The 16,545-nt window shown below is 48.4% G+C and overlaps 1 protein-coding gene across 1 annotated transcript in view; it reads right to left on the bottom strand.

Annotated features, from left to right (window-relative positions):
• The window catches only part of LOC147651445 (uncharacterized), a 48,274-nt gene that overhangs the window by 13,664 nt on the left and 18,065 nt on the right, over positions 1-16,545 (bottom strand). The window lies entirely within an intron of this gene.

Here is a 16,545-nt window from a genome sequence, read left to right as displayed (position 1 = left end):
TTCCGTACTCCCCAGGCACCTGTACGCAAGAGAGCTGCCAGAAGCGACAGGGAACCTGAGGTTTGGGAGCGCAGCATGGACCAGACTCCAGGAGATTTCGGCCATCACTTCTCAGAGAGCTTTAAGGGATGTTGCAACACTTGGGTCTTTCTTTCCTTCTTCGGAGAACTTGGCCAGAGCTTGGGTAGCAATTGTTCCTTCTGCTTTGAGGTGTTTGAAAGCTTGTCTTGCCCTCTGCAACCTGCTCGGGGAGATGTGAGAAGCTGGGGAAGCTTCTCTACACCCTTGAGCAGAGCATCCTGAGGGGACTGAACCCTCCTGTGGGGAGGCACCAATGCAGCATCACTGCAGTGCCTGGGAAATGGAAATAGGTGTGAAAGCACCTGGCTTAGCCGAGGATCTCAAACTCTTGCTGCACACAAGAAAGTGCCAGCCACCCAAAGTCCTCTGCAAAGGCAGGCTCAGATCCCAGCAGACACCACTTCAAATCAGACCTATACTCCACAGCACACACATCCTCCACAACGTTTTTTGCCCCATGCTGCTCTCCAAGTCAACAGATCGAGTCACATGCTGCTGACTCTATCACACAAGACCAGAGTGGGTCTCTGTCTCACCAGCACCCCCTAATCAGCAGAGGGAGGCAGGTCCTCCACAGAGGAACACAGTTCATTGAACACATAGGACACTTGCAGGGGTGCTGCAGTGCCTCCACTGGTGGGTTCAGTGCTGCAGAACCCACACCTACCCCAAAGCACAAGGAAAGGGGAGAGCACAGCAGCCTCTATCCTTTCCAGTGAGCCATGAACCAGCAGCCAAGGGCCAGCAGTGCTCCTGTGGCTGAGCACTCCACAGCAGGGGCAAACTGAACAAGAAGCTGGGTAGATCACAGGGGAGAGGATGAGCCAGGGAATTCAGCTGAGGTCAAAGGTAACATCCTCATGTTAGGTAAACTAAGGCTGGCCCTTAGTCACTGGTGTAGACTGGATTGTACCAGTGAAGAACAGGAGCTGGAGCATGCAGCCTCCAAGCAGAAAAAAACCTCTCAGCCCTACAGAGCAGCCTCCAAGCAAGACGCAGATCTCTAACATTTTGCTGGTCTCACATTCCAAGACCCCCAACAACAGCACTACACAGTCACTGTTCACATGCAGAGAGTGGCCTGGAGCTCCTAATTCTGTCCCATGGAGAGTGCACACCCTATCGTGATCCACTGCCACAGTGGTGGGACACGCCAGTGCTCCCTCCACCTTTGCAAGCACACCTGGGAGTGTCAGCCACATCCTGAAATCCAGACCAGTGCTTAGTCAGAAAGCCTTTGTCATCAAAGATTAATTTCTGTGGTTTGCAGGTTTCTACCTGAGCTACCTCAGAGCTTGAGCTCTCTGGAGAGGAAAAGAAAAGATAATAAAATCCCCTGAATGTGTGATCAGAAAGGAAGCCTCATTGGGTGTCCTGCAGTCCTCTCACGTTTTTAAACTGGTGAATCACTGGAACTGCTAAAGAAAAGAAAAATCACCTAGCCAGAGCCCTGGAAATCTCATCTGGGAAGGTGAGAAACTAGAAAAACACTTGAGTGCAGGTTTTGAAAAGAAACCACTCCTCAGTCTTAATTAGGGCTTGTCCAGATGAGGCAGCCATTAAGGTGCTTGCACAGGGAGCTGTGGTTAGTGTCCACTAATGGATGAGTAAGAAGACACCCCAGGATTTAAGCTACTGGCGCCTCCGAGGGCTGATGGGGGGGTGCTTCTTGGCAGCTCTCTTCCTCTCCTCCACGGTCAGCAGGCAGGTGATGAATGTCTGAGTCCCAGCCCTCCACTCCCACAGCACATCATTTGATTTGCCGCAGACACGGGGCTGGAGGTCCCCGGCAGCGCTCTGCATGCCAGGAGAGGTCACCGTCTCTTTGAATAACGTCTTCTTAGAGTGCCAAGAAGTGACATCAAGCTTTGCCCCCTGACACCCCCTGGCATCAGAGGGATGCTAGTCAGAGTAGGGGTGAGAGGAGGCGCATTCCCTGCCGTCTCTGCTGCCCATGCATGATTTATACCTGCTGTGTCAGACGGACAGCGATGGCACACGCTGCCTCCCGGCACCGGCGGCACGGCTGGCACAGATGGATGGGGATAGTGCTCTGCTCCATGCCAGCCCAAGACTTTCTCCATGTCCCCTCCACAGAGGGCTTGCCCAGGGTAGATTATTGTTTGCATGCAGGTGTTTGATGGGAGAGCATCTCCTGGGATGTCACTCTGCAAGGGGCTATGTTGGACAAGCCAAAATACTCAAAAGATTCGCTGCTGAGGTCCTGAGACAATATGTAAACCAGCAACATGCTGACACAAGAGACACAGATCACATAAAAGGCACTTGCATTCCTTTATTCCTTCCTCCAAACCTCCCTCTCCATCCCAGCATAGGCTTGCAAGCCTGCCTTCTGCTCTCTGACCCTGCTTTGACAGGCACAGCTGGTCCACAGAGCAGCAGGTCAGACAAACAAGTGATGGCACGTGGCTCTCAGCATTGGATAGGAGCAGCTGAAACATAAGAGACAGACCACACCACAGAGGGAGTCAGCGCTGTGAGTAAGGACCCCTGACCCCAGGTCTTGGTTGGAAAGCTCCCCTTCTCCGAGAATTTGCAGTTTCGAGTTGCCAAGTGGCCTTCAAAACAAACGGAACATCTCACAACAGGATAGAGGCTACAGGTGTGTTTTCTCCTCATTCTCCTCCAAAACTCACTTTCACTGCTGCTCACCAGCTCAGACATGAACATGCATGAGCAGCCACCTACAAACATCACAGATCCCTCTGGAGCCATTTGATATTTATGGTGGCATCTCCACTGACCTCTGCAACCAGCAGGATGATGCAGGACTTGAGGGCATCACTGTGAAGCTCTCAGCCTGAAATTACAAACATTGTTCCACCACTGGGTCACTCACTTCAAGATCTTCCACCACTGCAGCTGGCTGGGACCCTCAGCAATTTTCAGCTGCAAAGTCAGCATTCAGACACGGCTGCTGCTGCTCTCCCAGCCATGAGATGGAGATTTAAAAACCACACTCTAGACAGGGAAGCTCTGGGGTAGGTAGCAAAGGGGGTAAAACGTTCATTTATCCTTGGCAGAACAGCACAGCAGCAAACCCTTGGCTTTGAGGGCAGAGGAAAGCATGGGCAGCTACAAATTACTAATCAATGTCGGGTGACAACAACAGCAGCTAATAAGGAAAGGCTGATCAGCTTACTATGGCAGTGATTATTCCTGACACCAGCCCTCAGAAGGAGCATCCAGGTTTAGCATACCGTCTACCATGATGATAACTCAAGATAACTAGAGAAATTTTGTGCTGAAAAAAGGGAGGGGGAAGAAAAAAAACCCTCAGCAATTAGCAAGACTTGTGGTGCTATTACACTGTGAATGGTGTGCAGGCTTTGTCAGAGCTCACTTGAGCCTTCCAGGTGATGCCAGGGAGGGATGAAGTGCCAGCACACCTTTTCATGTGACAAACAATTCTGGCACCTGGTTATTTTTGAGAACAGCACAACTCTGCTGCTGACACCGAACCTGGCACACATCCTTTGCCATCACTGCCTGAGGAAAAGCCTCTCACATCCAGTGTAGCAGAGCTACAGTTCAGGTTCACATCACTAGGTGGTACTGAGCCCACCTAACCTGGGTACAGGACCAATTCAGGATGAGATAGAGCCAGCACAAGAATAGCAATCTTAATTTACCAACATGACTGAGGCATGTATGTTCAAAGTGTGCTGCATTCACCCAGCGCTGCTCAGGATCCTGCAGTGACGATGCTCTGCAGTGCTGCAGCAGCCCAGGCACAAAGGTCCTCATCACTTCCAGCAAGGCCACTGGTCCTCCCACTGAAGTTTCCATCAGCATCCTTCACCAGCACAGGAAGAGTTACTGCACCCAGCAGGGGTGGCAGAGTGAATGTGTGAACACTCATGTGCTTCCCCCATCTGCTTCTTACTGATAGAACAGGTGAGAAGAAAATCTAACAGCCCCCAAGGCTTGTGATCGCACACGCTCCTCACTCACCTCTCTCCCAAGCAGGCATAATTAAAGGCACTGTTTTCTTGCACCCTTCATTTGAGGGGGCTGAGAAATTGCTCTCTCAGCAATGGTGTGTGCTTTGTAGAGGTGAGCTTCTCAGAAAGGCAGCTGCCTTGGGATTGCGAGTCACCGCAGTCACCAGCTCACGGAATCACAAGTTCTGCAAGTCCAGAGATGAAGGAAGAGGTTGCAGCTTTCCTCCACACAGATCAATGCTGTCACAGCATCAGCAACAGCTGCTGGAGCCTGTTCTGACCTTATCCTCTCCAGCTCTCTCTTCTCCTCCAAGACTTATGGCCTTTGGCACCTTATGCAGGATGGGGACTTTGCCTTGGCCACGGGGTCTTTGCAGAAATCCAGCCCCCTCCTGTCAGGAATACAAACCGGTCTGCTGAGATCCAGCAATTCAAGAGACAGTGGAAGTGCCCATCAGGACTGTGTTTCTGGCCTACAATCTTCCCAATACTTCCCACAGGTGAGTCCTAGTCCTCTCCCTCCCTTCAAGGGTGTTCTGTGCCAGCCCACTCTTCCCACCCACACACAAAGCTGTCATAAAGTCTACAATCCTAATACAGGGCAGCATCAGGGGGACATGGCTACTAGCCCTTGCACAAACAAAATCCTATTACAACAGAGATCCTGATTCCAGCCTTTATTTACCAAAATTATTACTACAAAGGACCCTGAGGGAAATCACAGTTCTATGCTGCATACACTGAATTCATCACTGCTAGGCAAGAAGCCTCGTAGCGTTTTGAGACACACCGAGATGCAAATAACATCTGCGATGTGTGTCATGGAGTGGGAGACAAAAGGGAAAAAAATATGCACAGCCTAAGCCGTGACAGGAAGAGAGAAAGGGAATGGCATGTGTGTTTCTTTTGTCCAGCCCAAGGCAATTTTTAGCTGCAAGGTGCACTAAATCCTTTGTGCCACTCGATTAAATTTACAGCTGACCTAAGCACAGATTGTTGTTCTGCCAAAAAAGAGCAGTCCAGACTCAGAGTTTTCCACAGGGTGAATGGCCACAGCCCTGTGCAGACATGTGGGCAGCCCAAGGAGGGCAAGGAAGGGAAAGAGGAGGGAGATGCCACAGGGAATGAACAGTTTGGAATTGCTACCATGTGCAGTATCATGAGCTGTGCCTGCACTGACACCAAATCCTGTGCTGGAGCATCTACTTTCAGATGAGGAAGAAGAGCAAACCCCCATCACATCCTTCTGAAGTGCCACATTTGGACAAGCAGAGAAAACAAAGGCATCAAGCACCTGGGGCATCCTCCCACCTGCAACTCATGCATAGCCCAGTGATGCTTAAACACCAACACAGTCCAGCAGTGTTCTCCTGTCACAAACCTTGACTGGCTGATAGAAGCAAAGAGGGAAAAGGATTGTGATATCCAACAGGGAACAGACAGACCTTCCTGGGACACATCAACCTGTCAAATGCACACTGTTCAGGCATACTGGAAGGGAGGAGGAAGAAGAAGAGAAGGCATCTGATCTTACACAGATCTACAGGAGCTGCTCTTAAAATTTACCAGTGCAAAGCAAGCACAACGTTGGAGAAGGGGAGGTGAGGTCTCTGATGCTGCAGTGTAGATACCATAGCACTGTAAGGGTTATAAATCAGAGTGCTGACACCAGACTGACTGTATGGATCACACCAGGCACCATCAGAATCACACACACCTGCTACAGAGAGATCTTATCCAGCAGAAGGGTCTTCCTTGCACTGCTGATACTTGTAATAACAACCCATCATCACTTTGCTGTACACAGCCAGAAATGTTGACTTTAATGCCAGGCCAAGGATGCTGTCAGTGCCTGACCTGCACACATTTCCAAGTGATATTTCTTCAGCTACTCTCTATTTGTTATTCAGCTGTAGGTGGATACCTAGAAATTATTAATTCCATCCAGCTGAAAGTGTCTCCCCAAGGTGAAGCTCCCATGTCTCAACATTATCAGAGGAAAGCAAATCCTGACAACAAGAGGAAGGTCCCATCAGTTGACATCGATGAGTGAACATGACAGTTCTCTAGGAGGGAATCAGGAGAAATGGTGTTGCTCAGGGACAGCCCAGGTAGGACTGGCACATCACAGAGGGGACATCAGCACAGGGTGCAAGATCAGAGGCTGAATGAGACTTCCAGAGGCTAGAACCAAATCATTCCTTCTTTGTGTCCTACATCAACTCATTTCTCCTACTGCTGTCTCCACCAGAAAGGGAGGCCATGGTCTTCCTCACATCAATGGATCACAGCCAAGGCAGCAGCCGAATAAGGCAGGGTAACACAAGGGTTGGCCCCTGCAAAGCTGTTCATCAGTATTTCAAGGTGAATCTGACAACACAGCTGGTTTCCTAAGTGTTAAGAACATGCTTTGCTCCAGCCTTTCATCTCAAGCAACCTGCAGCGCCAAAGGGCAGCTTGCCAAAAGCAAAAATCGCATGCAGGACGAAAAGCATCACCCCTGGGAAATCGGCATCCAAGGAAGGTTGGAAACCTCCCCCCCCAAATCTGACAGAATTCGAATCCCTCCCCTGCTGAGACACTCTTTCAATTTCTTCAGTGGATGTATTTCACGTCTCACCTGCAGTAGGACTGTTTCTTGGAGAAGGAGGAGCCATGGAGAAGTTTGAGCACAGCACAAAGCAGAACTTGGATTGTGTCTTTTTTTTTTTCTTCCCCTTTCACTCCCTACTGAGGCATGTTAGGAATGAGATTTCAGAGAGCCCAGCAATACTGCCAGTGCCTGAGTCCCCTGCCAGCAGCCCTGAGCTGGCAGGAACAATACAGCCTCTTCGGGAACCCTTGCTGCTTGTTCTCTCCTCCCAGCACAATCGGAGGCTAAACTCACACTCCAACACCGGTGCTGTGCATGAGTCATCCTCGCTGCTGTCAGCTGGAATGATTAAGGATGAAATGGCATCGCTTATCAGCAATGAGGTGGCTGCAGGACCACTGAGACAGTCACAGATTGGGACTAGGAAACAGAACCCAAAGCAGGGACTTTCTCAAAAGACCCAACCTTTTGTCCAACTCCTACACAAAGCTCAGCATTCCTTCAAAGCCTAAAACCAACTTAAACTTATCTGTGTGCAGAGACAGCAACTGGCTCTTGCACATGCCTGTGGAAGATAAAACTTTGAGAGGCTTAATGATAATTTTAAGACCAAATTGTGTCAAGTTTTTAATGTTTTCAAGTCGGGAGTCCTGCTGGGTCAATAGAAGTGGGCTCACAGATCATAATGGCTCTGACTAATCACTGCCAGCTCTTGGCTGGCTGCCTGGTTAAAACTTGGATTACTCCAATGGGAAGCTGACCCTGATTTAAACTCAAGCCCACATTTTACAGCTTTACATTGCAGCTGCCAGGCTGTCCCTGACATACCTTCTTTATGACATTGCTGTTTCCTCTCACATTTCTGGTGAGCCACCAAGAATCAGGGCCATTAGCAAGGTCTTGCAGTTGACAGGTCTAAGACAGCAACCTCCAGCCAGGAAAACAGTGTGATACATTAAATAGCTGAGCAACTAAACCCACTGGATAAAATTACTTGCAGTAGAACATCAGTCCTGGGGGGAGGCCTCCCTAAGCCAGCCCATGTTAATATTTATTAATAATAATACCAATATCCTTCCACTCACGTATTTTTCCCCCAAGATGCAACAGGAGACCCATTGCAAGAAAAAACCACACAAATTATTAGATATGACTTTTCAAAGACACCTCCCCAGCTCCAAAAACAGCCCCTGAAGTAGCCCTTGGCCTGCAAGACAGGTGTCTGTGTTCCTATGGCATGTGGAACCCTAAGAAGTCATGACTCACCAGCATTTCCACCCCTGGAATTTGAAATGTAACAGACTAGATGATCATTAAGGTCCCTTGAAACACAAACCATTCTATGATTCACAATAGAGTGGGTATACAAGAGATCACCTCTTGCCCAAATATATATAATTTTGGTTGACAGCTGTAATGGACATCAGAGCCTTGCTCTCCAGGGGAGATTCGGCTGGAGATCACCTGCAGATCAGCTGTCTGACTGGAATATAAAGGCAGGAATTGGCACTGAGAGTGATGCTTCATGGATTGAGAACTGATGCTTTCCAAAATGGCCAAGTAAAGCAGATAAAGGAGCTGTAGGTTGATTTGATGATTTAATCAATAAGATAATTATATTAATTCAATTGTTTGATACAAAGCCACTTCCTTTCTGTTTGATTTAACCGCATTTCAGAATTTTCATGGCTGAGTTGATCAAATACATAAAATAGCAAATTTGTGCTAATTAATTAATATTAGATGGATTTTCCTTAACCATGAATTGCAGAGCCCCAGAGGCTGAGAGCATTATCACCCAGCAACCACATCATGATAGCCCTTAGATTTGCACCTACAGCCAACTACCTGCTCCAGAATTCATCCAAAATGCAGGACAACTGCACCACGAGGGGACCTGGCAAAGAACAGAGATGCAGGTGCATCCACATCCTTGAAGTGTGGGCATCTACACTTAATAGAAATAACTTCTGGTAATGGAGTAAAGAAGGGTTAATATCAGGTATATAGTGGCTTTCCATTTACAGGAAAGAGGAGTAAAGTGTCATCCCTTCAGGAGGATGGAAGACATCAGGGTTCATTTTCAGCCTTGTACCCTAAGGGGACACCAGCTAGAGAAGCAGTCAGCAACACCACCACCACACATGCCCAAAGCTACATTTACATGGTGAGCCCCATCCCTACTACTATTGCCCCAGTGAAACACTGTAAGAGGGCAAAAAAACCAAAAACCACTACTTTTAATGCCCCAGAGACTCACTGTAAGGGGGAAAAACTGTGATAGCAACCTCTATCTTGCTAGACTGCAGGGCATTCCTCCCCAAGGCAGGGAGCAAGTATTCCTTCACTCTCCTTCCCACAAAGGTGCTCCACTGTTCCTGTTGCTGGGCAGCAACATTTGAGAAAGCAGACTGAAGATGCTGGGGAGACTGGAGGTGTCTGCAATGACCTTTGGTTTTTCTGCCTTTCCCTAGGAAGGACAAAAAACACACTCCCACACTCCTGCCTGCAACTACATCTCTACAGTAATTCCCAGTGCTACCACAACGTGCTTTCAGGCTTGGTTCTTTTTCCTCCCTCTTTCTCCACTTGAAAATTCGCTAACCCCTGACACTGCCAGGAGAGATGCAGTGAAGGCGATCGTAGGTCAGCCTTCTTCAAACAATTGCAAGGCCTTCTTGCCAGGTTCCTCTCTGGGTAATACCATTCCTCCAGTAAGGAAGAAAAGCTCTAATTAAAAAGACCTGGACAGCAACCCACCAGCTCCCACTCCTGCCCTGATCAATGAAGCTTGCTAATTAAAAGCAGTTGACCTGAGCAAAGAATGGCTTGGAGGAGATTAGCCCAAGGGAGACAAGATTTAAGAATTAAATTACATGAATGGTCTGTTTCATTTTATTTTACAATCCCATTCTTCCTCCTCCCCCACACAGGTAAACGGTTGCTTTGAGGACTCAGTCCCAATTTGTAAGAGCAAAGGAGCACAAAGTACGGTTCTGCTGTTTAATTCACTGTCAAACACCACAGGTTGAGGGCTTGGGGCTGTCGCAGCTGCTTTGTCTGATCACCAGGTGACAACTGAAAAATGGCCAGGTGGCAAGTAATTTCTGCAGTTTGATTAACTAGTCCTTTGCACCCTGCCACATCAACAGGATGGGGACAAACACAGTGCCTCAGACACCCACTCTGACTACACAGTTAGGGTGACATATTTCTCTGCCTGAAACCCCCAGGAGATTTATGCCCAGCAATCAAAAGGAGACAACCACCACCGCAAAGGAATAGTGCTCATATCAGGCCCCCATCATCTGGCCTGACCAGTGACTCACTGGTTTGAGTATCCCAGCACACAGAGCTATAAAGAAGGTGAGAATGCTCAGGCAAACTGACATGCAGCAAACACATCACATCCCACAGCTGGGATCTTGCAGGATGCACTGGGATTGCAAAGAAAGCTCTCACATCCAGTTTCCAAGGTTGCTTTGCCCTGCTCACGTCAGTGGGAACTGCAGGAGCTCAGCACCCCTAGAAACTCTGTTAATAAGAGGCAAAGCAGAAGAATGTAACGCTTCCTTGCTTCAGGAAAATTGGGTGGAAACATGAGGTTTCTTCCCACGGTTAGAAATTCCAGTGCAAAAGTGAAATATGTTCTCCTTCAACCACCAGTATTCAAGGGTCTTCACCACAGAATAACTTTAAGGGGATTTGCCTGGAGCATACACATCTGCACAGAGAGAAAAAATATTCTTGAGAGAAACCAGAAGCTTCCTAACCAAATGCCTGGGATTTTATGTATGTTCCACACACAATCTTGGCATTCATTTTCTTTCTAAAATCACTGTCTTGGAGCTGAGAGGAATAAAACCAAGAGCAGGAGTGATGGCAATCCTATTTGTGTAACTTATTAATCCACTGCCCTTTTTTCTCTGGCGTGTCATTTGTTTCCTCTTTGCTTCTGATGTGCCTGCAGAGCCCAGAGTGTCCCCATACTTCTGACTGTTGATATCAGATCTTCAGAACATTTCAGCTTTCGCTCCTCCATGATTATTCTCTCTCCTTTTCTCCTTCATGCAGCCTGCAGCAACTAGTCACCATTTTCTAACCAGCACAGCTGGACACATCTGACACGGGACTGACCACCAGAGCAAGGCACTTTCTATTTCAGCTGCAATTCCCAAATGAAAATAATACTGTATGGCTTCTTCCAGTTCCTTTAAAAAAAACCACCCTGATTGCAGGGTGAGAAAGAAGTGATTGCATAGCATCCAGCAAAAGGAGTTGGTCAAGAATTAGGACCCTAGGGCACTAACACCAGAAAAAGAAAACCAAAATACCTCCTTATGAATGCCAGCCAAAGGAAAAACAATTCAGCACCAGAAATCTAAACATAGCCAAGCCATCTCAGCGAGGCAGTAATTCATATTCCTCCCCACCAAGGAAAGTAGTGCATAGGCATGTAGCAACAGACACAGAGCTAAACCCACAGCTGCTTCAAAACCAGAGATCTGCCTCCAAAGTGCCCTAGGAGCCCACAGACCTGATGGGGCCCACCAAGCCCACAGGGATCTCACAGCTCAGGTATTGTTTAAGCTGCATAAACAAAGATGCCCGAGATGTTATAATATGCTGTTACTCAGGCCTAATTCCCCAGCTGCCATCCCTGAAGTAATGGCATCATTTTCATTACCATGGGGAAGCCTATTGCAAACCCAGACACTTTTACTTCCAAAAGGGAGAAAATTCATCAGAGATACAGCAAAACATCCTCATCTGACTTGAGAAGCAAGAGTTTTCTTCAAAGAAAGTCAGTCTCTCTAGCAACACCTCCCTCCTGCCCTAAGGAAGAGAAGTACAGGGAGGCATGACGAGAAGCAAAGCTGGGTAGTCCATCAGAGGAAGGTGCTGAGGAGATGCCATCCCTTCCAGCTACCTGGCTGAAATTCAAATGCTGGATTAGTGTCTCTGGCACACTTTTAACAGGAGGCAAAGGAGAGAAATGTAGTGCTTCCTTCCAGCCTTTTGGGTCTACAAGCCTCTCCCAGGCAGCAAACATTCTGGTCCACCTAAAGGAGGATAGAATTAGAAATTAGACACATTTGTCACATAAAATTTCCAGGTACAAGGAACAAAGCTGAATTTCTATCAGGAAGAGATGCTGTAATAACACTGTAGCAGCTGGGAACTCCAGTCAGGTGAAGGTCAGGGCTGCTTGGCATCCACTACAGTCACAGGCCTCTCAGAAAACCAAAAAGAGCAAAGGACAAACAGTTCCCCTTGGCAAGCTCGCTCCTGTCCAGCTGGATGCAACGGGCTTTGAAGGCTGGAAACTCAGGAGGGCTGGCTGCAGTGAAACAGGAAGGAAAAGGGAGATATGGAAGAAGAAAAAAGTTAATCTTCAGAAACAAAGTGGTTTTGTTCATCTTCTCTTTGGTCACCAAGTTAGCTCCAGCTGTGACTTGGGTCTGGGACTGAAAGGAGAACGCTAGCTGGAACCCTAGGGAATTGGAGTCACTTATGTGTCTTCTTTGTACTGAGTTACAGCTCACATAAAAATGAGGGTGGCAAGCCCTGAAGGTGCCCTTTAGCCACATAAAGGGAAAAGTGCTGCAAAAGACAGACCTTGATAAAACACGATCCAAATGGGGACACATTTGGCATCCCTCGGGGTAGGTGACAGCTGCACAGGCAATCATCCTGACAGCTCTGGGCAGGGCTGGGGCTCTGCCCTTGGCCCGCACCCATTCTGTGCAGGAGAACACAGGCAAGTGCAGGGATGCTCAGATTTGGCCGTGTCCTATTTCTCCTATCAAATCTCTGCAAAGGCAGCATTCCTTCCACCTCCCCCCTTGGACATCTAACAAGGATCAGCAGCTGGAAGCCCCTTACCACTGCCAAGCCCAGCACCCAAGGACCTGCCATCTGTGTTTCAGCCTGCCTTTTGTACTGATTTGTTACGTTTTCACCCTGGTTGCACGCCTCGGGCAGGCGACAGTTGCTCTGTGCAGGACTTGGAGGAGGGGAGTTTTACAGCTTGGCTGCTGCCAACGCACAGATGTTACAGGCTGGGTCACGGCAAGGTGCTAAAGGCCTTCAGAAATGTTGCAAAGCATTAATTATGTTCCTGCAGCTGTTCTTTAACCCTCATCTGTGTCTCCTTTCTTCCATGGGCTGCCAGAAAGACAACTGTGAACGGGAAATCAAAGCAGGAGGCTTTGAAAAGCGTCTTTAAAGGTTAAAAGAAACAGCACTCTGCAAAGACAGAGTGTTTTTAAAGCTGTTTGTCCCTGCCACTTGCTTGGACACCTCCTCTTCTCCTATTTTGGTGCAGTGCTGATGCTCCAACAGCATCCAAGGTGAAATGGAAGAGGTCACCCAAATCCTGACATTTCACAGAGCACGTCTCAGCTTGAAAGTTGATCCGTGAGCTTGGGAATACTTTGTCTCACAAGACTGGAGAAAGGAATGATTAGTTGTATGGGCTTAACCAACCCTCCCATCTGTGCAGATCTAGAGATGAGGGGTTTCCCTGGTTTTCCACAGGTTTATGTGAACCTCTTGAAGTGATTCTAGAGGGAGGCCACAAAGATGCTCAGAGGGAGGGAGCACATCTCCAATGGAGATAGGCTGGGAGAGTTGGAGCTCCCGTTTCTGTCCGTCCTGAAGAAGAAAAGGCCCCAGGGAGACCTTAGAGCCCCTTCCCATGCTGAAAGGCTACAAAAGAGCTGGAAAAAGGACTTCAGACAACGTTCTAAAGCAACAGGAAGAGGAGGAATGGCTCTAAATTGAAAGAGAGGAAGGTTAGATTAGATACTTGTAAAACATTCTTTTCTGTGAGGGTGGTGAGACTCTGGCACAGGTTGCCCTGAAAAGCTGTGGCTGCCCCATTCCTGGAAGTGATTCAGGCCAGGCTGGACAGGACTCAGAACACCTTGGTCTTGTGGGAGGTGTCCTTGCCAGTGGCAAGGGGCTGGGAATGGGAGCATCTGTAAAGCCCCTTCCAATCCTGATCATTCAGCTATTCTGCAGACAGAAAAATCCCATTTTGCCCCAGCTGGACCAGAGCTGTACTCAAATAGACCATTGACTAAACTGACCTGCAGAACCCAAGCTTAGAGCTTCTCCCATCCCTGCTATGGAAGCTGGGGTTATGCCAAGTGTCAAGACACCATTGAAGCAGGCTTACCTACAACAGCTCTGGACAATGTAGGAACCCAGGTCTCCTGAACTTGTCTCTTGTGCTTCAGTGCCCTTGACAGCCACCATGTGCCAGGGCTGGCAACACACCCTCTGGTGTCCCTGCACAGGCATTTTTCTGGGCAATAGGAGCCCTGGAAAACACAAAGCTACTGCTGAGGAAGTATCCACACCTACAGCACAGTGCCATTCAGAGCTGCCACTGCAGGAAAGCAGTTAAGGAGGTCTGAACCCAGATTTGAGCCCTGCTGAACATCAGGACTAATGCGTATCCACACGCCACCAGGGCAGCCATTCTGGTGCTAAAATTGCAGCCTGCCTGGGGGGGCATCTCCATACCCCACAAACCAGAGGTTCTCAAGGGGAGAGTTTGTCCATTGCTCATTTTCAGACCAGCTGCAAAGTAAAGCTCCATCTCAAATGTGGGCATTCATTAACATCTGCATGGGCTGGGCTGCAGCTGTGCCGCAGGACCATGAGTGGGCTGATAAAACCCACCAGGCTCCTGAAAGACCTCTCCTCTATTCTCCGTGCTTTAAGCTGCAGTCAAACAGAGCATAACTCCTTTTAAGACTTGCAGATGTGTTTCTGAATCTGGCTGGGCAGACGAGAGGGAACAAGATTGTCTCTGGAATCCTTTGTGCTGCAGTTCTCTGTGCACAATAGACTCCTGCGCACTCGGGGGCTGAATAACTTTTTATGCTAGAGATGAAGCAAAGGGGGGAGAGGAAAAAATACTACAGGCACAATAGCAAACAAACAGGCAGAGAGAGAGAGGTGATAGAAAAGCAGGCAGGAATAACAACGCTGTTGTGCCCAGACACTCATTCTAAACAGCATCTCCCACATTCAAAAAAGCATGAACTAATAAAGAATAAGTTTTTGCCTGACATCTCTTGGACGTGCCTTCAGCTGAGGATCGTTAGGACTCAGCATGCTGGCCAGGACTTGAACTTCTGCAGAATGGCCCCAGACAGCTGCTGATACCCTCAGCTGCTGCTGGCACTAATGCTCACTCCTCTGCATCACTTTGGAGTGATGTAAAAAAAGTGAGTGAAAAAAACAAAACAAAATCCCCAGTGTCCAAGCCTTGAAAGGGGATCCACGCTAGCACTAAGCACTGAACCCCAAGGCCATGTAACAGCAGACTGGGCTATGCTGACAGCCACAGGTGAAGGAGCCAGGTAGCTCAGGAGCCTCACCCCAGATGCCCACATAGGATACAATTTCTCCCACACCAAAGCAGTGAGTGATGGCTTTCTCCCCTTTCCTCTGGGGAAGCCCGCCCCTGGGTATGCAGCCATTTCAAGCAGGAATTGGAGATCAGCAGTGTCACCCTAACAGTCCTTACACCGTGGGCTTGGGCTTGCCCTCCTTGGACAGCTGCCCTAGGGCAGCCAAAGGTGGGCCAACATCAGATTCCCACCAGGATGTACCAACAGCCAAACAAAATCAGATTAAAGGCTTTGCAAGAACAGTTTTTGTGTTAAGACATTTCTGGACACACCCACTCTGCCTAAATATCAGAAGACAATGTTTTTATTTGACTAATAGAGCTCCTCAAACCATGTGGGCCCAGGCTGGCTATTTTAAAACAACGTTCAGCAAAGACTTTTGTTTCTGACAGAATAATTTAACACCCCACTCTTACTGAGTACTCTCACCCCAGGTATCAGATTGGATCAGAAAGGCTGTGCTGGGGAAAACCACACAATCATTAAGGTTGGAAAAGACCTCCAAGATCATCAAGTCCAACCACAGATGCAGCAACATCAGTGCTGTGATCATCTGTGATCCTGGAGCAAAAACTCCTACCTGCCCATATGATCCCTCAGCAGGGACATGCAGAGGCAGCTCCTCCAGCAGCCTCTCCCGAACAGCAGCTTTTCTCTTTCTACTTTTTCCAGCATTCTTTATTTTTCAATCTGCTTCCCTCCTCTCCACCCCCCTGCCCCGACTCCAAATTCAAGTTATGTAAATTTTACAGAGGGGCTGACATCTTCTGATGAGGATGATCCCATCGGTGTTATTGTCTGGCTGCCAGCTCCTGGGAAACAGGCGAGGCACGAGGGCGGTTGCTGTTTTTAACCGGAGGCCGCGTCTGACTCGAGCGTTAGGGGAGTTAATGAGCACTGTGCAAAGGGAGGGATGGCTGGCAGAAAGCAAACAGGGAAAGCTTTATTTTTACATTTCATTATTTTTGTAAGAAAAGTAAGCCTGGGACCTTAAGGGAGGCATAAAGGGGATTTTTAATAACTTTTTTTTTTTTTTAAATAGCAGAAATTGTGGATGGAAGAAGCTGCTGAGGTGTCCTGTGCCTAAATAGCAGGGAAAATTGCCTGGGTCTCCACAGAGGCTCCCTTACTCTTCTAGGTTTCAACATCTGTGAGTGTGAACACACACACTACAAGCTCTAGAAGAGAGTCCTCCATGGCTCACCCCATCCATCTAACATACAGGATGGATCTGCACAATTATCTTCTCTTGGGGGTCACAGTCTCCAGGCTGCCCCCAGGCAGGCTGGGAGCTCCCTCTCCAGCTCTAAAGCAGATTCAGGCCACTCAGTGGGTACTCAGCACCAAGCAAGTTGAAACCAAAACCAGTAGTCTCTAGAAAAGATGGATGGGGCCAGCAAGCCTGACACTATTCCCCATAAAGCAACAGGGAAGAGGTTAAAAGAGAAGATTTATGGGCATATATCTCTGCCAGAAC

Source organism: Cyanistes caeruleus, chromosome 9 (assembly GCF_971803275.1).
Source record: "Cyanistes caeruleus chromosome 9, bCyaCae1.hap1.1, whole genome shotgun sequence".
Taxonomy (NCBI): Eukaryota; Metazoa; Chordata; class Aves; order Passeriformes; family Paridae; genus Cyanistes; species Cyanistes caeruleus.
This window is presented reverse-complemented; position numbering and strand designations above follow the sequence as displayed.